Genomic DNA, 24,347 nt, shown 5'->3' with positions numbered 1-24,347 from the left:
TTTATGTATGTCTATGCAACACGGAACATGAGAACTTATCGTACTAAGGCCCTTCCCTTATTTCTAACCATTAACTCTTTGAGCCAATGGTCATTATGGATAGCGCTATTAGGAATTGACAACTCCTCACTCGCCCTATTGCTTGAGTGCATGATACCATATTCATCTATGGAACGATAAACATAGATCTCGATAGGGCTTCAGTCATAGGTTTGGTTGAGACTCATTGTTTGCTCATATACATACAAACTCGTTTCTCGTTATAGCAATAAACTTGTATTCATTAATAGCAATCAACTTTGTTTATCATTAAAGCAATGTACTTGTATTTACGAAAAGCCTTATTTCAAGCTCGATTTTATAAACTTGTGAACTCACCAACTATTTTCATAGTTGACGCTCGTTTTACATGCTTTTTCAGGAAATAATTAGTAAGTGGATGTAAAGATTCATCATCATAGAACATGCTGCATCGTGTTGAACATCGTGTTGAAGCTATTATGAAGTTATATTTTGAACAATGGTGTTTTGGAAAACTTGTACTTTCTTTCTTTTTAAGCTATGGGTTGTAAACTTTTAAATACTGCTATGGTGATTTATCGCTGTCATATCTTGCATTTCCGCTTTAGCGGGGTGTGACAAAAGTGGTATCAGAGCCAGGTTACGGGTCGATGTGTTCGACGGGGACGTCAAACCCTATAAAGGGGGTGAAAGTGGGTTAGATCTGATCCTACATCGGCTGGGAAGGAGAACTAAGCATTCCTTATAAGGGGTGTGGATACCTTCCCTAACACAACGCGTTTTAAAGCCGTGAGGGCAGCAGATCCCATAAGAACTCTGCAGTTAAGCGTGCTCGGGCGGGAGTAGTACCAGGATGGGTGACCCCCTGGGAAGTCCTCGTGCCGAGTGGCCCAAAACGGACAATATTGTGATACGTGCCAGAGGGGGATGTTACAGTTTACTTAACGTTTTGGACAGAAACATGTTCACTTCTAATGAGGTTATTTCCACTAGACACTAGTTAATTAACATAGGACTCCGGAATGGCATTCGAGATACCTGTGATCTTTGCTAATGTGTATGGGCCTCAATCTACATCTGATAAAGCAACATTGTGGAAGGTGTTAATTGACGGTAATAAATAAATAAATAAATAAATAAATAAAAACTCGAAGTCTGGTATTTGGATTGCGATGGGAGACTTCAATGTCATGCGGATAAAATAGGAGAGAATCAACTTGATTTTAAGCTCAAGAAATGGTAGACTTTAATAATTTCATACATTAGACAGGGCTTAGAGAAATCAAAATGAGGGGTTATCGGTTCACATGCTTCCGCAATGCAGATCTTAAACTCATTAAACTTGAGCGATTTCTCGTTTATCCCACTTTTCTCAACCTTAACCCTCATGTTTCAGTTAACAACTCTTCCTAGAGAACTTTCGGACCACTATCTTTTTCTCAAGTCCTCCTCTCGTCATGATTTTGGCCTGTCTCCATTCGGGTTCTTCAATTCCTGGATGTTGAGGGATAGGTTCAAGAAGGGTTTTATATCCAATGGAATAATTCTGTTGGATATCGTACACCTAATATGTATTTGGCAGCCAAGCTCAAACATATCTAGATAGAAACAATGTAGAGCTACTGGCTAGTCAAAGGAGGAGAAAGAACTCTTGCAATTCAAGAAATTGATGGACCATCTTGATTTTGAAGCTAAATCAAGACTGTTAACTGATAAAGAAATTGAGACTAGAATTACAGGATACAAATCGATCATTGAGATGGAAAAAAAATAAAATTCTTGATATCAAACAAAAATCCCGGATCAAATGGTTGGTTGATAGGGACGAAAACACGAGATTCTTTCACGAGCACATAAAAAAAAGCGTAAAACATAAGGTATTTTCATTTTTTGTAGATAAAACTTGATCCAATTGCCAACTCTTTTTAACAAGCAAGTGTGAACGGATATTCTTCTAACAAGAGGTGTCGTATCCCAGATCTTGAATCATAGGTCGCAGTTCCCAATCCATGATCTATTCACAAACGGTGATGAGAAACCCTATTGAGCTCAGACCTCATATGTCGGCTTAGAACCCTATCCCTTCCACTCAAATCATCGATTACAACACCACAGATTAGTGAAACCAAGGCTACTACAAATATTAGGGCAATGATTGGCTTTAAGATTGACGTCAATAATCAAGTGTTGGCTGAAATACTTAATGAATTTTCTATCAATCAACACAAGGGGGATTGGTGAAGACTATAAGGTGACATTAAAGGGTTAGAAGATTAAAATCGACTCATAGGGTATCATTGTTGTTTTGGCATGTTGGGGTTCAGATGATTTTAATTGAATCACCTCACAAGAAAAACCACTTTAAACAACATAATTTTATAAAAATCGAAACCCTAGAGTTTATGCCAAGGTTAAAAATCGGGTTTTTCAACTAAATCAACTGACATAATTTTATAAAAATCAACTGACAAGGCTTTGTGGCGGATGTCGTGATGGGAGACATTAAGCACTTTCTTTTTAATTGTACCATCACATAGTGATCAGTGTACACAAGGGTAAATGTAATGACCTAATGATTTTGAAACTATTTAGGACATCTCCAACAGGAAAAAAAAAAAAAAAAAAAAAAGTCAAGTCTTCATTGGTCAAAAATTGGACGATCACACCAAATTTGTTGGTTTTCAAGATGTCTGTCTTAGACATAAGCACCCAATGTGTTTTTCATGTTGGCTCAATCTTCATAAAGAAAGACAATGAAGGCAAAATGTGTGTGATGTATAACTGATGATCACCATACCGAAAACAAAATGGTTGATGATCGACAACCACAATTTCCATCACCCATTATATTGTGTAATGTATGTGATGTATTAGATGAAATATAGAGGAAATTTCCTTCAACAATGAATTATGTCGCATTAGTACTTCCTTGTTCAAGTTAATCTACAAAGTTTATTCGTTCCTCGTTTACGTCTATGTGTTACGAACATTGGTCTATTGGTTCCTCATACTCACCCATGATAAACAAACTATGCTTAGTCATTTCATCGTTTAAGTCCATGAATGATAAAATATACCTTGATGGTTCCTGATTTAAGTCTGAACAACTATATTTGTGAGAAGCTTAACTATTCACTTTTGAGACGTCCACAATTATTTTCCTTAATTGAAGGTTCATTAATCAAATTTTTTTGATGGATCCATCTTTTTTAAATAATTGTAATTGATATGATATGATTGACTGTTGAATATTTTTTTAAACCTTTACATATGATGATCAACACTAAGATCACCATATTCATAGAGATATAGAAGACTCCAAATCAAGCTTTCTCCAAAAAGAATAACATACAAAATATCATAAATTGATTATAACATACATCGCAAGCTTGTGAGCACAAGGTAATCCAAAACATGTTCGCAATTGACGTCGACAATTCTCGAGGGTTGTTGCAAATCTTTAAAGTCACGCCTTCAAATACTAACAATTCTTCGAATGGACAATTATATTTTTTTGTTTGTACATCTTTATTTTTAGATATACCACCATAATCACAACCAAAATACTATTTCAGAGATAAAGTCATTAATTATTACCATGGTTGCAGAAATCGCTAATCGGTGGGCTACCAATTAAGGATTAATTGGCTAAGCAAAGATTAATCGGGAATCATTGATTATTAAGAAAATTATTCAAAAATTTATAAATCTAACTTTAATCCTCCAAAATAAGCGATTAATCGGCAAATCAGGTCTGATTATGTCCGATTAGATCGACTTTGACCTGGATTGACCAAACTAGAATAGGTCCGATTAATTCCGACTTTGACATGCATTGACCAAGCCCGATTATAGTGACCAGTTAGCAATAAATATCATCATTGGAGGTCCAATTAGCGATAATCAGTCAATTTCTGCAACACAGGTTATTAGCTTTTATCATTTAGTGACGATGACGTAACCTTAAGAACATGTCAGATTCTACACCAAAGTCATTAAATCTCCACGAGATCTAAAGACCTAACAATGGAGAGAGAAAAACTCATGTTAACATTGTTTTGTCATTAAATCTCCACCAGATCTAAAGTCATTAAATCTCTACCATCTATAGATCTCGTGTCGTCACTAAACGATCAAAAAATATAATTGTCATTCGAATTGGTAGGAAAGTATTTGAAAGCACATGATGTTTGATGTTTGGACGTTGAGGTTTTGTAACAACTCTAGAGAATTGTGGATGTCAATTGTAGACATGTTTTGGACTACCATATGCTTACAAACTTTATGTCGATATAGGTCTGGTTAATCACTTTATGATGTTTTCTATGTTGACTACAGTTTTGCCTATTCTAGATTCGATTGATTTGGAGCCTTCTATATATCATAAGCAAAAGTTTAAAGAAATATTCAACAATCAACCAAATCATATCAAATATAATTATTTAAGAATGATGGAAGAGATAAGGGATTAAAAAAAAGTGATCAATGAACCTTTAGTTAAAAAAAAACCACGTGCGCCTAAAAGCAAAATGTGTTCAGCATCAAAGTCAAGCTCCTCATAGATACAGTTGTTCAAACTTAAAACAGGAACCTCCAAGGTATAATTCATTATTCATGGACTTGAACGATGAACCGACTGGGCATAGTTCATTTTTCATGGGTTCGTACGAGAAATCAATAGACCAATGTTGATACTACATAGACTTAAACGAAGAGCCAATATGCCAATGATCTTACTAAATTAACTTGAACAAGAAAATTCTAATGGGACATAGTTCATTGTTGGAGGAAAATTTCATTTATGTTTCATCCAGACATCACATATACAAATTGTAATGGGTAATGAAAATTGTGGTTGTCAATCAATAACCGCTGGTCTTGGCTATGGTGAAGATCATCAGCATTACTCTAGTTTTCACATACTTGTAAAAAAAATAGATGCAAATAACAATACAGCAAGTGTTCCCTTTACACGGTTCCTACATCTTTCAAGGGCACTTAAAATTAGAAATTACAATTAAATTATTTAGCACTCACTGAATCAGTCAGAGTTACAAATGTTTTAGACTAAAGAAAGCTTTATAATTTTTTGACTAAATGAAAGCTTTATAATTTTTTTTTCTCTTTGGAAAGTTCCTAAAGAGTTTCAAAATCATTAGGTGCTTACATTTACGTGTGTACACCAATCACTATGTAATTGTATAATTTGAGGGAGAGTACACAATACCTCCCGTTGCGGCATTATGGATTCGCAACAAAGCCCATCAGCAATATATATATATATATATATATATATATATATATATATATATATAAGTCGCGACTAGAATTTTACAAGTAACACAAACTTAGTGAAAGATATTTTATGATTAGTTGTTGCTTATTTATCTTATACAAAAAATAAGTTCAATAATGTTAGTGAAATAATAATAATGTAATAACTAACTAATAAAGTTAGTGAAATAATTAGATTATCATAAAGTAATAAATAAAAGTTAGTCAAATGATTAGGTTGTATAATAAGTTATAGACTAAGATGTATTAGATTAGAGTGGAGTGTCCTTAAGAACAGTACACATAAAAGGGAAAAACAAGGGTCACTCGTAATATGGGCCTAAAATGGGCCGTCTTTTGGGTGAGACAATATATCTTTAAGACCTATGATTAGTAAAGGGAAAACTAGAGTCGGTCATAATATGGGCCTCTGAATTACACTCTAATGCCCTAGGTAGAATATAGAGACTCCAGAAGTGTTTGAGAGTATGTTAAGTCTTACTAACAACTTCCATGTAGGTGTTATTTATATTGTTGTTTTTAGGGATAAAATCTTCCTTTTTGTCTTGAAAAAGTGTTGGTATGATGTGGCTTTGGCAGGTTGTCTGATTTGGTCTATTTAGAGGGTCGATAATCCGATGTTGGTTACAACACTCATGCCAATATTAGGTGTTTGCCTAGGATTGGCCATATGTTGGAAACATTTTAACATGGACTCTTGGAGTCCAATCATTTGATGGGGTACACTACTATATGTGATGTTTTATAAAATCTCACAAGTACCCTTTCAATTTGTATTACAAATGTGTTTTGAGGTAGTAATTCAAGTAGCTAGGGCAGAAAAATGAAAAATGACTGGTCAATTGCAAAACCTGCAAAAGTGTTTTGAATGTTAATTAAAGTTTTAAAATTCAATTTAAATAACACTATGATTTCATTTTCTTGGTCTCCGGTTAATATTAATTAAAATACTGATATATTTTTTCTTTTATTATACAACAATACCAATAACAAAACCTATGTCCATCCCAGATAATATGCTACATGTTAGATGTTAGTCCATACTGAAGAAATAAATTATTAATTAAATAAATATTGGTTAGTGACTAAAAGAAAAATCATACTCATATAATACAGCTGAAAATCCTTAGGCACAAGAACGTGAGCAAATACTAGGTTCGTATTTTTAATTGTTCAAGATCCTAGGAATTTCAAAATATGGAATATCTTGCATATTTATATTCACTTCATCCTCAAAATGGATAAATATGACAAAAATAGTGGCTATTAATAGTTAGAAGCAACTAGGGTTGAGTCGAGTGCAGTTATTTGTCAAAACCAAACAGCAAACCACAAATGCACTTATATTACTTTTGTGAAACTAAATGGTGAAATATATTAAAATCACAATATCTTAATAGGACAAAATGAGAAGTATAAAGCTATTTGGTAACCATAAGAAAAAAAAAATGTCTTAATAGGTTAGATATTCAAAGTGCGATGTCTAACTATAATAGATAATAGAAGTACAACACTATAATTGAAACTATAATATTATAATTGGTTAGATTTTCAAAAAATAATCTCATAATACAAAAAATATAGCATATATTATTATAAACTACAATGTCTTAATCAGAAAAAAGTGAAAGTGTAATCCCACAATTGGTAATATATTTAAAGTTGATATTTTTGCCTGCTGCAAGGAAAAAAAAAGTAAAAGTACGTCTTAACAAGATGGATTTTCAAATAATATTAATAATAAATAATTTTAACTATTATGCTGAACTAAAATAAAGATACATATTAAAAACATAACATCTTAATAGGAAGAATAATGAGAAGCATAACGCTATTTGGTTACCAAAAGTAAACACGTTAAGGTTCCAAAGTGTAATGTATTAATAAGAAAAACAAAAATAATACATTAGATTTATGAAGTGTATAAAAAAACAGATCTACAATGTCTAAAAAGGGATTTTCAAAGTGAAATCTTAAAATGAAAAAATGAGATATTATTTGGTAACTAAAACCAAATAAGATTAGATTTTCAAAGTAATTAGTAGGTCGGTTTTTTAAAATGGAATGTCTGAACTAAATACAGTTGAAAGTAAAATGTCTTATTAAATTGTGTAATGCAATAGTTAATAACAAAAAAAAGATTATGTTGAAAGTGTAATGATACAACTGGCAACCAAAATGGAAAAAATTTCAAAAATTAATGTCTTGATAGGTTGGATAATAATAGTATATATATATATATATATATATATATATATATATATATATATATATATATATATATATATATATATGTTAACTAGTTAATAAAATCAAACAGGTTTAGTTTTATTCAAACAAATATACAATGACTTAATAGGACAAATTATAGTCTTCTTAGTATAATGCCACAATTGGTAACAAAAATTAAAGTTGATCTTTTTAAACTACAATAATAAAAAAAAGAAAAAACAAAAGTACTTCTTGAAAAGTTGCATTCAAAGAATATATTAGAATTGAAAAAAAATAATGTTGCAAATGGTTAGATTTTCAAAGTATGTTTTAATGAGATAAATAATATAAGTATAATGTTTTCATAAAAAAAAAATTGTAAGTATAATGATATAACCACTAACAAAAAAAACAGTATAGATTTTTATAATACAGTCTTATTATAAGTTAGATTCTATAATTGCAAAAGTCTTAACAAGAAAACAATCAACATTACAATGTCTTAATAGGTTAGATTTTGAAAGTATAAAGATACAATTGAAAATATAATTTTACGCAAAGAATAAAAGTACAATGTGTTAATAGAAAAAAAATATATAAATTTAAGACCATAATTGGCACTAAAAATCAACAAAGTGTAAATTTGTAATGTACAATGTCATAACAGGAAAAAAATATAAGGAAAATGTCTAATTAGGAAAAAAAACAATAGGAATTGTAATGTGTTAATAAGAAAATATAGAAGAAAGTACAATGTCATAATTGGTAAACAAAAACAACTTTATATTTTCCAAGTACATGTCTAATAGGAAAAAAAAACTAAAATTTATAAATATGAAAGAATAGATACATACCACCATTAATGGTGACAAAATCAAACAAGTTCAGATTTTTGAAACAGATTAGATTTAAAGTACAATCTCTTAAAGGAAAAAAAAAAACTGAAGTACAACTCAACAAAAATCGAAAGTATAATTCTTCAATTGGTTAGATTTTCAAACTACAATGTCTTTAAAAAAAGAAAATAATTGAAAGTATAATGCTACAACTGATAACCAAAATCAAACAAATTTCAATGTACAATGTTTGAACAGGTTAGTTTTGACTTGTTAGTGTTGAAAATATAATGTTAAAATTTGAAACAAATTAATGGAAAAAATCAATGTCTTAATAGGTTAGTTTTGACTTGTTAAGAAAAAAAGAGTATAATGCTACTTGTGACAAGATTTTCAAAGTAGAGTGTCTTAATAGAAAATAAATTATAGAACATCTTAGCAAGAAAGAGTTTGGAAGTATAATGCCCTAAATGAGACAATGATTCAATAAAAAATTAATGAAATCTTAACATGAAAAAACTAGAAGAAAAATATCTTAATATGTTAGATGGTGAGACTATAAGAATTAAACAATGCAATTGAAGTTAGAATACTATAGTCGACAAGGTTTTCAAAATATAATGTTGTATGCTATAATCGGGTAACCAAAATCAAAAAGTTTCAAATTTCAAAGGACAATATCTTAATAGGCTAAATCTTCATGTACTCTTTATAAGGAAAAAGATAAAAAGTAGAATTTCTTAATAGGTTAATTCTTGAAAACATAACCCTATAATTAAAGGTATAATGCTAAAATTACAAGTAGAATACCTTAATAAAACGAAACTAGTGAGAGTTTAATGCCATGAAAGTTAAGCGTAATAAAGTATAGTTTAGCTTCTTACCTTTGCATCTGCATCGTATAATGGTGAGCTTTTTTTCCAGATTTCTAGGTGCTCCTGTTAAGTTATTCTATCAAATAGCCACAAAAAGAGGATTTGTTAGATGATAATAGCTGAAAAAGGTAGAAATACATAAATGTGGCAGATTATGTGTTGTTATTAGCCAATATTAATCAAGTAAGCAAACCTAACATGTTTAAAACATGAGTAGATCCAAGATTTTGACCAAAAGTTCTTTTATCAGTAACTGCAAAGCAATGGAAGAGAAACAAGAAACACAATAAACATTAAGCAAGATATTAAAGAAAACAATGGATCACATACACACAAAAAGAAAATGGATTTCACTAGAACAAAACCATCTAAACACAACAGACACGCTATATTAGATTTTACAGCAAAACTCCCAATGAAAGGAAAAAGAAGAAAATCCCCAACGAAAAGATCAACAAAGCTAGAGTCTGTACTTTCCTTCCCTTTTAAGATGCAATGAAACTAGTTCAGTTACTTAACCCCAGAAACTCAGTTTTTTTACAGAAATAAAAACGCCATCGAAATAATGGAGAGACGAAGACAAGGTAAAACAAGAAACCCTAATGAGAAGAGAGAGAGAGAGAGAGAGAGAGAGAGAGAGAGAGAGAGAGAGAGAGAGAACTAAGAAAACAGCAATTAACTTTCGATTTTTCTCGTCCCTACATCAATTTTAAACTTACAGCATCTTACTACAGAAACCCCTTAAACTTACATCAATCTTGATGATTCGTGGATTAAAGACATATAGTGGGTCTCCTGCCAAGGATTGGGACTGGGGGTGTTTGGGTCTCCGGGGAGAGGAGTTACAGAGATCGCTCTTAGCCTCCGGCAACCGGCGGTGTTTGGTTCTGTGAGAGCGGACGATTGAAATATATCATGCAACACCGACCCAACCCTTTCGACTTTCTAACGGTTATTTATTTATTTACTTTTATATTTAAAACTTTTCCATAATTAAGACTTCACCCATTAAATCATCTATTTATTAATCTATCAATTAGGGTTTGATTTCTATTTTTTATAAAATAATATATTTATTTACTAAATACTTACACATTTATATAACATCCGGTTCTCGAGTTCAATTTAACGAAACAAATGAAAGGAAATAGATGGAAATGATAATAAAATAAAAGAAATCGGTGTTCCCAAAGGAAGTGGAAAGAAGTGGATGGAAATAAACTTTCCCTCCTAACCTTTCTTCCAATTTGGGAGGATTTGCAAAGAAATAACAAAATGATTCATTTTTCTTCTGTTTCTCTCCAACTCGGAAACAAAAAAAAAATTGTTTTCCTTTCCTTTCCTTTCTCTTCTTTTGTTAAACTCGGGAACGAAGTGTAAGAGATGGCAACACCAATCATAGAACCAAGGCCCCTCTTAGCCATATATCTCCTCATCACACACCGATTCGTTTATGCAATGATGAGAGAATGGAACGATAAATTAAAGGATATACTTTTATTGGGGACGTAAAGTCATTAGATCACCTTGGTCACCTACCGGCGTTGCTATCCATCCACTATGACAAAGGTGTGAAGATCAGGTATGTGGGAGGTATGATGTTCATTATCGAATTTGGTTCCTCGGTCTTGGACAATGAATTTTTGGAGAATAAAAATAACTAGAAGGACATATTTAACTATAAATTTAAACGTGTGGCATGTGTAAGAAACCAGGGCCGGTCCAAACATATATGGGGCCCAGGGCGAAAGGTAAAAAAGGGTCCTTCACAAACAAATATAATAAAGATTAAAAAATATCATTTATTCTTCGGTATTGATGTGTTCAATTAACAATAACAAAGCAAGCCAAATTGTTTATCTTTTGAGTTAATTTGAGTTTGAAACAACTTTACGTCCTAAAAATCATTTAGGTAATAATTATATATATATATATATATATATATATATATATATATATATATATACACACACACACACTACATAGCCCATAACTTTTGGGCCCCCTGGAGACGTGGGCCCTGGGGGGTCGCCCGAGTTACCACCATCTGGACCGTCCCTACTTTAAGAAACATTGGGTTGCCTATCAGGTGCGACTTTAACTACTCCGCCATTGTTAGGAAATTTGGGAAATTCATAATTCCTTTCGACCACATTACAAAAAGAATGGATCTCTCGGTGGTAAAATAAGTATCCTCACAGAAGCAAACAAAAAACTAAATAAAGAAATTAAGGTTGAGGTCGGTGGTAGAATTTTTGAGGGTAGGTTGGTTGAATATGAAGACGAATTGTGGTTCCCTTTCAAGTTTGACAATGTTAAGCTTCCTTTTTAGTCGGAATCATATGACAATTTGATTGTGCAAGGACTGTGGTGGAAACAGACGAAGATCAAGGTGGCCCGGAAGAAGATGAAGATGGTATATCCGACACTTGGATGAACAAGGTGGTAGAAGGAGAAACTGTCGACAACGGGAATGTTGTGCAAAAAGACAAGGATCAAAAAGTCTATAATGGAAAATGTGATGGTGTCGGAGACGACTTTCATGCCGACGACCAGAATGTAGAAACTGTACCGGTGATTCCTTCCTAATCGTCTCCAGAGATCTTGGAATCTCAACGACTTCGCGCGTGCCTTAATAGTGGGGAAGAGGAACCGAATCATGAAAAAAAACGAGGTAATTAATGTAATTGGGAACATTAATTGTACCCATAATGAATGTGGTCGGATCATGGGTAATCCAACTAAACCTACGGGCTGTGAATTGGGTCAATCGATGTTGGGCTCCACTGGGCCCACCGTCGTCCCCTCAAACTTAGCTCAATCTGGGTGCTTCGACCCTTTTCCTTATAATTCGTCAACCCCCATCCAACAGCCCACTCTTCAGGGGTGTTTGGATAGGGAAAAAATAGGTTGCTTATTGCTTATTGCTTAATCCAACCGCAATAAGCAAATTTAAGTGTTTTGATAGGAGTCTATAAAATTAGTTTATTGCGATAGGAATAAGCAAAATAAGTTGATTTTAATAAGCAAGGGGGAATGCTTATTGCTTATTAGTCATTTTACTCATATAAGTTGTTTTGTTTGTCAAACACTTACAATGTTTATTGCTTATTGCTTATTCCCACCACAATAAGCTAATCCAAACACATTTAAAAAAAATGCTTATTCCCACTTCAATAAGCAAATAGTAATAAGCTAATAAGCTAAAAACTATTTATCCAAACACCCCCTTCATAAGACAAGCAAGTGTGAACGGATATTCCTCTAACAAAAGGTGTTGTATCCAAGATCTTTATGTGTTGAATCATATGTCGCAGTTCCCAGTCCATGCTCTATTCACAACGGTGATGAGATCCCTATTGAGCTCATACCTCATATGTCGGCTCGGAACCCTATCCCTCCCACTCAAATCATTGATTACAACACCACATCGAAGATTAGTGAAATAACGGCTACCGTAGATATTGGAGCAATGATTGGCTTTGAGATTGACGCCGATAATCAAGTGTTGATGCCGATAATCAAGTGTTGGCTGAAATACTTGGTGAATCTAGTGAGATTAAAGGGTCCAAATGAATTTTCTATCAATCAACACAAGGGGAATTGGTGAAGGCTATAAGGTGTCTTGGGTTAGAAGACTGAAATCGACTCATAGGGTATCATTCTTAGCAATTTAGGAAACCCAATTACTTGATGTTGAGAACATTGTTGTTTTGGCATGTTGGGGTTTAGATGATTTTGGTGCAAACTGAATCAACTCATTGGGGAGATCTGGTGGTTTACTTAACGTTTTGGAGAAAGACATGTTTACTTCTAAACCTTAAACATGTTCACTTCTAATGAGTTTATTTCATCTAGACACTACCTAATTAACATACGACTCTAGAATGGCATTTGAGTACCTATGATCTTTGCTAATGTGTATGGGCCTAAATCTACATCTGATAAAGCGGCATTACAGAAGGAGTTAATTGACATAAAAAAAAAAAAAAAAAAAAAAAAAAAAAAAAAAAAATCTAAGCATGGTATTTAGATTGTGATGGGAGACTTCAATGTCATGCGAAGAAGATACGAGAGATTCAACTCGATTTTATGCTCAAGAACCGGTAGAGACTTTAATAATTTCATACATGAGGTAGGGCTTAGAGACATCAAAATGAGGGGTTATCGGTTGACCTACTTCCGCAATGCAGATTTTAAACTCAGTAAACTTGATCGGTTCCTCGTTTATCCCAGTTTTCTCAACCTTAACCCTCATGTTTCAGTTACAACTCTTCCTAGAGAACTTTCGGACCACTGTATCCCTCTCTCGTCATGATTTTGGCCCGTCTCCATTATGGTTCTTCAATTCCTAGATGTTGAGGGATGGGTTCAAGAAGGTTTTATATCCAATGGAATAATTCTGTTGGATACGGTACACCCAATATGTATTTGGCATCCAAGTTCAAACATATCAAGGTTGGATTGAAACAATGTAGAGCTACTGGCTAGTCAAAGGAGGAGGAAGAACTCTTGCAATCAGTGGCGGATTCAGGATCAAAGTAGAGGGGTATCCCCAATACGTAAAGGGGTATCCACGATAAAAAAAAATTGCATAATACACAATAAGAAAAATATTTTCGGAAAAAATTGCACTACTAAATTTTTTTAGGGGTATCCCGGGCTACCCCGGGACACATAGTAGATTCGTATATGCTTGCAATTCAAGAAATTGATGGACCATCTTGATTTTGAAGCTGAATTAAGACTGTTAACTGATAAAGAAATTGAGACTAGAATTACAGGATACAAATCGATCATTGAGATGTAAAAATACAAAATTCTTGATATCAAACAAAAATCTCAGATCAAATGGGTGGTTGACGGAGACGAAAACACGAGATTCCTTCACGAGCACATAACACAAAAGCATAAAACATAAGGTATTTTCATTTTTGTAGATAAATTCAAAGAAAAGTGGCCTATTAGAACAAAACTGGTCAGTTGATACTTCAAAAAAAATCTCACTATACGACATGAAATCATTGGAACCGTCCATCTCTGTGGACGAAATCAAGACAACAGTTTTGGCATGTTGAAACGAAAAAGGCCCCTATGCCAGATGGCTTTACGTTTAAATTCATTAATAAGTATTGGGAGATTCTTCTTGGTGACATAGCAGCGATTGTAAAGTACTTCGAAAAGCATGGAAAATTAGACTCCCTGTATAACACCTCTTTTATCTCATTAGTACCTAAAATCAAGGACCATCTTATGATAAGCAATTTTCATACCGATTAGTCTTATCAGGTGCATTTATAAAATTATTTCCAAAAGCCTATCACTCAGAATTAAAAAGTTCATTGGCCACTATATTGATGAAGTGGCCACTATTGATGAAATCATTGGAATCCTACTGTGCGGCGAAGGTAGGAACATACTTGATGGGCCCCTCATGGTAAACGAAATTTCCTCGTGGGCAAAGAAAACCAAAAATAAGATCCTTCTATTCAAGGTGGATTTTGATAAGGCATTCGACTCAATCAATTAGAAATTCCTTGACACGAGTCTTATGAACATGGGGTTCGGTAACAAAATGCGATCGTGGTTAAAAGGTTGTCTTGTTTCCTCCAAATCTTCTAAATTTGTTAATGGAATACCAGCTGAAGAATTCTCGATTTCCAAAGAGGTTAAACAGGGAGACCCACTATCTCTATTCCCTTTCATAGCAACAATGGAAGGCCTAAGTGTTGCGATGAGATCTGTATGTGATCAAGGTGTTTTTCATGGCATAAAAATGCCACACGAAGGCCCATTGATATCTCATATGTTATATGCAGATGATGTTGGATTAGTGTCTAAGTCCATAACTATTTTGGTATGTACTTGACCCGATTATGAGCATGGTCCTTTTGAGTTGCCTTCACCATAGCAATATGTATGATAAATTAAGGAGAGAAAGGATTAATTATGATTTATTAATATATTATGAGAATAGTATATTAAAGGAGAAATCATATTATTTAATTAATATTAGTCAAGAATTAATTAAGAGTTAATTTTGTGGCTAAAAGAGATTAATTAAACTTAGGGGACCGGAATTGTAATTATAAGATAATTGCAATTAGGCTATGGATCACCTTGGAATATATGTTGGACGAAATCTATGGGAAGCCCATATGATTTTCATCCAAGGCTTGTTCCAGAAGGGGTTCATGGGCTGCTTAGGGCTCAAGCAGTCAAATTAGGGTTTCCTTATTAGATAACCCTAATTGCCTACCTATTTAATGGCCCCTTGAGACCCAAAAACGTGAAATATACTTATGAAGGGTTTCCTGGACGTTTTTGGAGTTCCCATTCTCTTCCTTCTTCATCTAGTTGCTTAGTGGTGTTTGTGACTCCATTAGAGGTGCAACACTTAAGGCACTAAGCTTTCTGAAGCCAATCAAATGAAGGAATAGATTGTTATTGCTACATAACAATCAAAGGTATTTTTCTAAACCCTAATTTCAGTTATAGTTTATTAGATCTAGGGTTTATAGCTTTGGATAATCAATTACACGTTTATTAGACAAACTAGATCCAAAGCTATTAGGGTTTGCATGTACACCATATGAATGATGTAGTGCTCAAAACCCATCAGATGATGCCTTATTTGTTCGGGAATGATTGAAACAAAATATCAACAACTTAGCCAGAATTATCCATTGCTTCCACACCTCATCGGGGTTAAGAGTTAACATCAACAAATCAATAGTCTTTGGTGTTGTAGTCGAGACACATGAGGTATCAAACTGGGTCAGACCTCTTGGATATGAACCTTCGTCCCTCCCTTTCACTTATCTTTAGAATCCTAGTTGGAGCCAATATGAATCTGAAAAAAAAATTGGAAACCATTCATTGACAGATTCCAAGCTAAACTATCAAAGTGGAAGTCTAAAACTCTCTTATTCGGATGTAGGTTGACACTCGTCCAATCAGTTTTAGGAAATCTTCTAACCTACTATCGCTCCTTATTCGTGAGCCACGGGGGAGTTATTGAAACACTAGAAAAAGATTCAAAAAAAAAGTTCATTTGTGGTGGTTTGGACAAAAAGAAGACAATCCACTTGATCTCATGGGACAAGGTGACCGCATCCAAAGATTTTGTAAGGTTAGGAGTCGGCACAATCAAATCCTTAAACATATCTCTTATAATGAAAGGGTGGTGGAAATTAAGAACTACACCAGATCTGTTATGGGTTGAAGTCATCACTAGCTTGCATATTCTTCAGTCTAAACCTGATTATTGTTACTCAAAGAAAACTTTAGTATGGGTGTGGAATAATATTGTAGGAGTCAGTAAGGATCTCAAAAAAAAATCCCAGTCACCATTGTTCTTTCCAAACAATCAGTCCCTAATAGGGTTATCCGGAGATGTGGATTAACCCCCGATGGGTCATTCACGATGATAGGCCTTAGACAAAGATGGGATTATTGTCCTCTTCTCACCAATGTTAAATTTTATTGGTTCAAAGCAATCCCCCTGAAGGTTACATAAAGTTTTGGTTTACATTTAATTAAATTAAAAGTATAATTAATTAAATTAGACCACCTAGTATTTTAAAAGTTTAAAATACACCCTATACTATATATATATATATATATATATATGACATTAAAAGTCTAATATTATATATGTATAAGTAAATAGTCAGTCTTACTGATAGTAGGCCTCATTCACAAAGCTGGTCTATAAGGGGTGTTTAAGGAAATCGCCTATAAAATGACGATTGAATGGGTATCCACTCTTACCCACTGCCAGTGTTCTAAAAGGCGCGGCGTCGCCATTACGAAAAGCTTCATAACATTGCTGTTAGGCGTGACGCGTGGCAAGGCGTGATATGGCGTGCCATGGCGCGTTATGGCGTGTTATGGCGCGTGTTTTTTCGTTTGAGACACGTTTTTTTGCTCTTTTTTATACCTTTTCTAATCGGACATACATGTATCGTGTTTTTTATTAACTTTCTTTTATTAGTTGTTGATATAACACTTCTAAAAACTAGGTATATTTGATATAAATTTATATTTGTGCGGTAATATAATTATAAATTAATACAAAATCGCCGCCTTACATCACTCCTTGAAAAACGCCATGGCTCTCCATAACTCGTTAAGCTTGAGGCTTGGCCTTGCCGCCACGCCACACCTCACGCCTTTTAGAACCTTGCCCACCGCACTCTTGACTAGTGGAGGGTCGTTAGCCGAACGGGTAGGATAGGACAGAAACCTTCCATTATAAGTATAATGAAGTACAAAGTAAATACATGCTTTTACAAATTCCCAAAATCATAGTTACTTTAAGCAAAATGTGAAATTATATGCTAATCCATGGAATGACACTTTGTACCCTTGCCGAGACGTTAGTGGAGCGTGTGTGGTTAACCGAACACTAATTTGGGTTTGGCATTGGTAGCGAGGGGTGACTCGATGTTTATCATAGATCAATGGAGCGTGTGTGGATAACCGACACATTGATTAGGTGATAGTAGCATTGAGTGCACCGCATGATTCACATGGTTATTCACACCTTGCTTGTGATCCTCGGCATCCGAGTCGCAAACTGTAGGGCATAATCGAGATTAAACATGCCATTGAAAAGTTCAATGAATCTCAAAAGATATAGGAGTTTCAATTAATTTAAAACTTAAATATCTTTTTCGTTTTTCATGGTGGAAATTGGTAAATCGTCATTTATCTACCTTCAAATATTCTTCAACTAGATTACGACATCCCTCTTCTAGGTTGTAGAGTATTGTGTTGGATCCTAGCCTTGATGTTTCATTTGGGTGTTACATCAAGGATTCTAATCAACTTGACTTGAATTTCTCCCGTTTTGTAGATGTCTGAATCTAACAATGGTCTTCCCAAATCCCATGGAACAAGTTTTCCAAATGAAGATGATATTCCACGATATGATCGAGGAACCAAAGATCATGCTTCATTTCCTCCACCTCCTCCAATTATTCTCCCTGGCCCACAAGTTCGAAGGCTTGAAAAGTTCAAGCTAACTCAAGCCCTTTTGACAAGTAAACACGAAGATGGGAAACTTGTGTGTGCACACGTCTTAGAGATGAAGTCACACATTGACAGGTTAACGATGTTGGGTGTCGAGATTTCAGGTGAGTTGGTTGTTGACTAGGTTCTTCAGTCACTTCCTGAATCATATAGTGAGTTCGTTAGAGAGTACTATATGATGGACCACGACGTGAGCCTCATTGATCTCACCTATTTGCTTCTAGCTGCTGAATCGGCAATGATTTGGCGTGCTGGTCAAGAAAATTTGTCTGGTGAATCAAACTCCCAAACTTCAATGGACACTGGCAACATTGGAAGTCCAGAAAGGACTAAGAATGAGATTGTCCCATGTGATGTGCCAAAGGAGTCCATTTGCTTTTATTGCCAAGAGAAGAGCCATTGGAGACGAAGCTGCCCTAACTACCTGAGAGATCTAAGAGATGGGGGAGTCAAGGCATATGGCTCTACTTCAGATAAAATCCATTATCTAACTCTTTTGAGTTCCTATTTCAGATTCTTAATTCATGATGTGATAAGATTACATTTTAATGTATTGTAGGATCGAAGAAAAGAGAGGAAGCTTAAGGGAAGAAGTGAGTTAAATCTAATCGTGAAGAAAATGGATTTCGATCGCATTGTTTGAAGATTGGATTTTTGAGCTACTACTTGGAGTTAGAATAGATTGATTAGGAATATGTAATAGCATAGTTTTTCAGTTGAATTGCATTATAAGGACAAAGTTTTTCCGCAATAAAATAAAATTTGTTTTTTATCTTATTTATTTATCCTTGCAATGGCATGTATGAAAAAATTGATGTTTGAATATTTCTACTATTAGCAATAATGGATTTGATTCTTAATTGTGTTATTTGTAGAAATGTAGAGAATTTACCAAATAGGGAGAGTTTCTCATCGCCCAAGTTTCAATTGGACAGAAACTTGGAATCAGGCAACCTGCATTGTGTGATGAATGGAAAACTTTCATATTTGGAAATTAGACTAATTCCTTGACAAAGAGTCAAGTGAAGGGCTAGGGATCCCCTAGACTTGGTTGTGTGCTGCTCAAGTTCACCACAAAGAGAGATAGAGTATTCGTCATGATTTACTAAAGTTTAGTAAATATGGTTATACTTATAAGATTAAGTATAATTCTGAGTTGATTGAAAGAGTTTCAATCAATAGCAAAACGAATAAGAAGAATCAAGTAGGCAGAAAGATAAAAGTTTCTCCATTCTAAGAAGAAAGGAGAATACCTTTTATCGTGTTTTATAATAAGTCTTAATGATTAAGAACCATATCTCAATTGATCCTCTAAGTGAATCTTAGTGCATTTGTATGGCTAAGAAGAGGAATCGAGAATTGTGGAAATGGTTAAATCAAGAAGCCAATCATACTGTGTTCCAATATCGAGTCTTAAACTTAAGATTGCGACATTCAGTGACTCATCTTTAGTACATTTGTAACACTTATCAAATGCAGAATAAGGAGAGTTTTCTTGTTTTGTACATTTGAACTTGGTAAGTTGTGATGTCTTGAAGACCAACTATAACCAATTAAGTGAAGTGTTAGTCTTGATAGGTTTTCGCATAACTCTTGAATATTTGTTTTGTCAAGGAAAGTTCCTTGACAAGAGAATCATATATGTCAAGAAGTCAGTGAGAGTCTCAATTGTCTTGAAAAGTTCAAGAACTAATCAAGAATAAACCAATAGTTAATCACTAGCACACAACTTGAGGTTGGCGACCTATCATGTTGACATAATTTTGTTTCTGTGCCATTCCAGATTAAGTCAACTATGCAATATGAGTTCTATGAGTTCTCAATTAGATTGCATAAAGGCAAGGCACCCTGATCAATGGAAAGTACATTGATAAGGAAATGGTGAGCTGCTTAACAACCTGGAAGCAATGGTGGGCATTCATGCTTCCATAAGGCAAGAAATCATGATTGAACAAGTTCAATCCATATGAGTTGGATTTGTCACAAACATTGTCTTATGATTGTTGTTATGATAAATTCACATGGATAGGAACACATACACTTTAAAATCTAAGTGTCATAAGGTTTCTCTCCATCATGAAAATGATTGTGAGGAAATGCTTTCACTAAGAGAGATTTTAAGAAGATTGAAATTGTGAAAATTATATTCTCAAATTCGATTATGATTACGGGATCCCTTTTCATGGTTCGAATTGTGAGATTTGGCAATTGGTCTGAACATTTGGGACTCAGTAACATAAGTTCTAAATTTCTTTAGACACACATGTGAGCTTTCTAAGGCAAAGGTGTATGAGGTTAAGAAGCTTAGATAAAGGCTTATCAAAGCATCAGGTATTTAGAAATATGAACTTAAGGAATTCAATAAGCATTGTTTTCTGGAAGTTCAGATGTTTTTTGAATATATGTCAAAGCTAGTGGGAGCATAAGTGTTATGCTTGTATGGTAATAATCATCGTGTTAGTGGGAGCATGTTATGCTTGTATGGTAATAATCATCGTGTTAGTGGGAGCATGATTATTATTTCAAGTATTGCAAGTTAGCAATATTAATTATAGAAAACAAAGATTCACTTTGCCAAGTTGTAGGGGTTGAAAAGTTGTTTTGCTATAATTAAGGGAGAGAATATTATACTTCATTTCAAATCTAAAGGCTTAGATTGTGGAATTTTAATCAAATTTAGTCAAATATATATGAATGTTGTGTTGGAATGGTTCAACATGAGGAAATTCTATATATGGAAAGGATAATTGTATTCTCAAAATTTGGTTATGATTACGACATCCCTTGTCATAATCAAAATTGTGAGAACATGGCAATTAGCCAATTAGAAATATTATAGCAGAATACTGGTAAAGTATCACGTCTTCATGTGAGACGTTATCAATCGTGTTCTATACGCTTTGGGTATAGGATCGATTGCATATGCCATAATATTCGACCGTTCTAATTTTCCAAATACCTGGGGCATTAAGAGGGAAAAGGATTGGAACCAAGTTTAATTTGAATAAAATAATTAAACAACTATCAAAGGACGATCTGAGGTTCGCTAAGGATTTGTTGCTTGTGAGTAGTTGGAAGTATAGTATTAGATGGACCATGTTGACACTATTTTGAACAAATAATATTCTATTTGGAATGAGTTGTCGTATGGCAAATATGTAAATGTTTCCATATTGGGAGTTGGATATTGAGAGTCTATGTCTAGATTAAAAACTTTTATGCAAGAAGGATGTTCAAAGGAATGTACTTTGAATGTGTTACTTCGCGTCTATGGAATTGTCTTGTAACAATTTCCGATAGAATACCTTGGAATTTCATTAGCCGAGTCTTGGTGACTTTTGTGCTATGACATTATGAAAGGATCATTGCATAAAATATTAGAATCTAACATATTCTATTAGTGGCAAGAATGTTGTGTTCTTACACTAATGATAAGGATTGAGAATTGTGAAATGAGTTTCATTGGAAAGGTTTTCAATTGATCTATTTCACAAAGTAAGGATCCTAGGTAACATAGTGTGCATGCTCGGAGCATGGGACAACTATTATTGTAATTCAAGTAATAAGTTGATTATCGGAAACATTAAATAGTGAATAATTAGTAGTCAATATGGTGTTTAAGTAAAAGTGTTTTATTTACGCTCAAAAGTTTTGGGGCCGTATAGGATTATGTATTATTGTTGTGTTTCATTTTGCATGTTTTGACTTCCAGAATAACTGGGTTATTCGAACCTCCACAGTCGGTCATACGTTGGAAGTAGGTATGAAGGAAGAGTGTCATGAATCTGTCTGTAGATTGTCTAAAGTGTTTAGACATAGCACAAGTTTGTTGCAAAGTTCATGAGTGCTTTGATAAGATTAAAGTATTGGATTAAACCCACGGTCACTTGAATCACTTCATGGATTTATCACGGGTGATTAGTGAGATGATAACATTGTATATTCTTGAAACCGAGACGTGTGAGGTGCTATTTGCTGGTCGGTTGCACATTGGTGATAAGTAAACACACCAGTAAATGGGTGTTATAAAACATATTGTTGTGTGTAGTTTGATGAGTAAGGGAAACTGAGCATTTGAGTCAAAGTTTATCCATTCCTCTTACCCAAAGTGGGATAAAAGCAATATATGTGGGCCCCTCGATGATTTAGTGATGACACCCTAAGCACTTGGCCAAGCCGGGAGTAAGTTGATGTGTTCAATTGTAGTCTGTTGTCAGTCGTCATAAATCAGATGTTGGGAAACAATACATAGACAAAGAGAATGATTTAAATCCATGTCTCGTGTCTATACGATATCTTGAGAATGGAGGAATATATAATCCCTTATCTAAAGGACATGCTATCTGATAAGATCAGAGTTGACGGCGGCTTTTGAAAGCTACGATTGTTGATCAGGTTCTGAAGTTATACAAAATAGTTATTAGACTTATCCAAGTGGGAGACTGTTGGATTAGTGTCTAAGTCCATAACTATTTTGGTATGTACTTGACCCGAGAATGAGCATGGTCCTTTTGGGTTGCCTTCACCATAGCAATATGTAGGATGAATTAAGGAGAGAAATGATTAATTATGGTTTATTAATATATTATGAGAATAATATATTAAAGGAGAAATCATATTATTTAATTAATATTAGTCAAGAATTAATTAAGAATTAATTTTGTGGCAAAAAGAGATTAACTAAACTTAGGGGACTGGAATTGTAATTATAAGATAATTGCAATTGGGCTATGGATCACCTTGGAATATAGGTTGGACGAAGCCCATATGATTTTCGTCCAAGGCATGGGGTTGCTTAGGGCTTAAGCAGTCAAATTAGGGTTTCCTTGTTAGATAACCCTAATTGCCTACCTATTTAAAGGCCCCTTGAGACCCAAAATCGTGAAATATATTTATGAAGGGTTTCCTGGACGTTTTTGGAGTTCCCATTCTCTTCCTTCTTCATCTAGTTTCTTAGTGGTGTTTGTGACTCCATTAGAGGTGCAACACTTGAGGCACTAAGCTTTCTGAAGCCAATCAAATGAAGGAATAGATTGTTATTGCTACATAACAATCAAAGGTATTTTTCTAAACCCTAATTTCAGTTATAGTTTATTAGATCTAGGGTTTATAGCTTTGGATAATCAATTACACGTTTATTAGACAAACTAGATCCAAAGCTATTAGGGTTTGCATGTACACCATATGAATGATGTAGTGCTCAAAACCCATCAGATGATGCCTTATTTGTTCGGGAATGATTGAAACAAAATATCAAAAACTTAGCCAGAATTATCCATTGCTTCCACACCTCATCGGGGTTAAGAGTTAACATCAACAAATCAATAGTCTTTGGTGTTGTAATCGAGACACATGAGGTATCAAACTGGGTCAGACCTCTTGGATATGAACCTTCGTCCCTCCCTTTCACTTATCTTTAGAATCCTAGTTGGAGCCAATATGAATCTGAAAAAAAATTGGAAACCATTCATTGACAGATTCCAAGCTAAACTATCAAAGTGGAAGTCTAAAACTCTCTTATTCGGATGTAGGTTGACACTCGTCCAATCAGTTTTAGGAAATCTTCTAACCTACTATCGCTCCTTATTCGTGAGCCACGGGGGAGTTATTGAAACACTAGAAAAAGATTCAAAAAAAAGTTCATTTGTGGTGGTTTGGACAAAAAGAAGACAATCCACTTGATCTCATGGGACAAGGTGACCGCATCCAAAGATTTTGTAAGGTTAGGAGTCGGCACAATCAAATCCTTAAACATATCTCTTATAATGAAAGGGTGGTGGAAATTAAGAACTACACCAGATCTGTTATGGGTTGAAGTCATCACTAGCTTGCATATTCTTCAGTCTAAACCTGATTATTGTTACTCAAAGAAAACTTTAGTATGGGTGTGGAATAATATTGTAGGAGTCAGTAAGGATCTCAAAAAAAAATCCCAGTCACCACTGTTCTTTCCAAACAATCAGTCCCTAATAGAGTCATCCGGAGATGTGGATTAACCCCCGATGGGTCATTCACGATGATAGACCTTAGACAAAGATGGGATTATTGTCCTCTTCTCACCAATGTTAAATTT

The 24,347-nt window shown here is 34.2% G+C and overlaps 1 long non-coding RNA gene across 6 annotated transcripts in view; it reads right to left on the bottom strand.

The window, feature by feature from the left end:
• LOC145055215 (uncharacterized) overlaps positions 1-10,168 on the bottom strand; it is a 29,326-nt gene extending 19,158 nt beyond the window's left edge. For 3 of the 6 annotated variants that reach the window (XR_013685102.1, XR_013685103.1, XR_013685104.1), the window contains exons 1-3: positions 9,990-10,168; positions 9,437-9,491; positions 9,248-9,314 (exon numbers count right to left, since the gene is read on the bottom strand). This is a non-coding gene — a long non-coding RNA (uncharacterized LOC145055215). Of the gene's footprint in view, positions 1-4,741; positions 5,007-6,054; positions 6,168-6,207; positions 6,995-9,247; positions 9,315-9,436; positions 9,492-9,989 lie in introns of those variants that run through there. The other 3 variants (XR_013685107.1, XR_013685106.1, XR_013685105.1) reach the window with 3 other exon arrangements.
• Between the last annotated feature and the right edge of the window lie 14,179 nt (positions 10,169-24,347).

This window comes from Lactuca serriola, chromosome 5 (genome assembly GCF_051521515.1).
Source record: "Lactuca serriola cultivar US96UC23 chromosome 5, Lser_US96UC23_V15, whole genome shotgun sequence".
NCBI lineage: Eukaryota > Viridiplantae > Streptophyta > Magnoliopsida > Asterales > Asteraceae > Lactuca > Lactuca serriola.
This window is presented reverse-complemented; position numbering and strand designations above follow the sequence as displayed.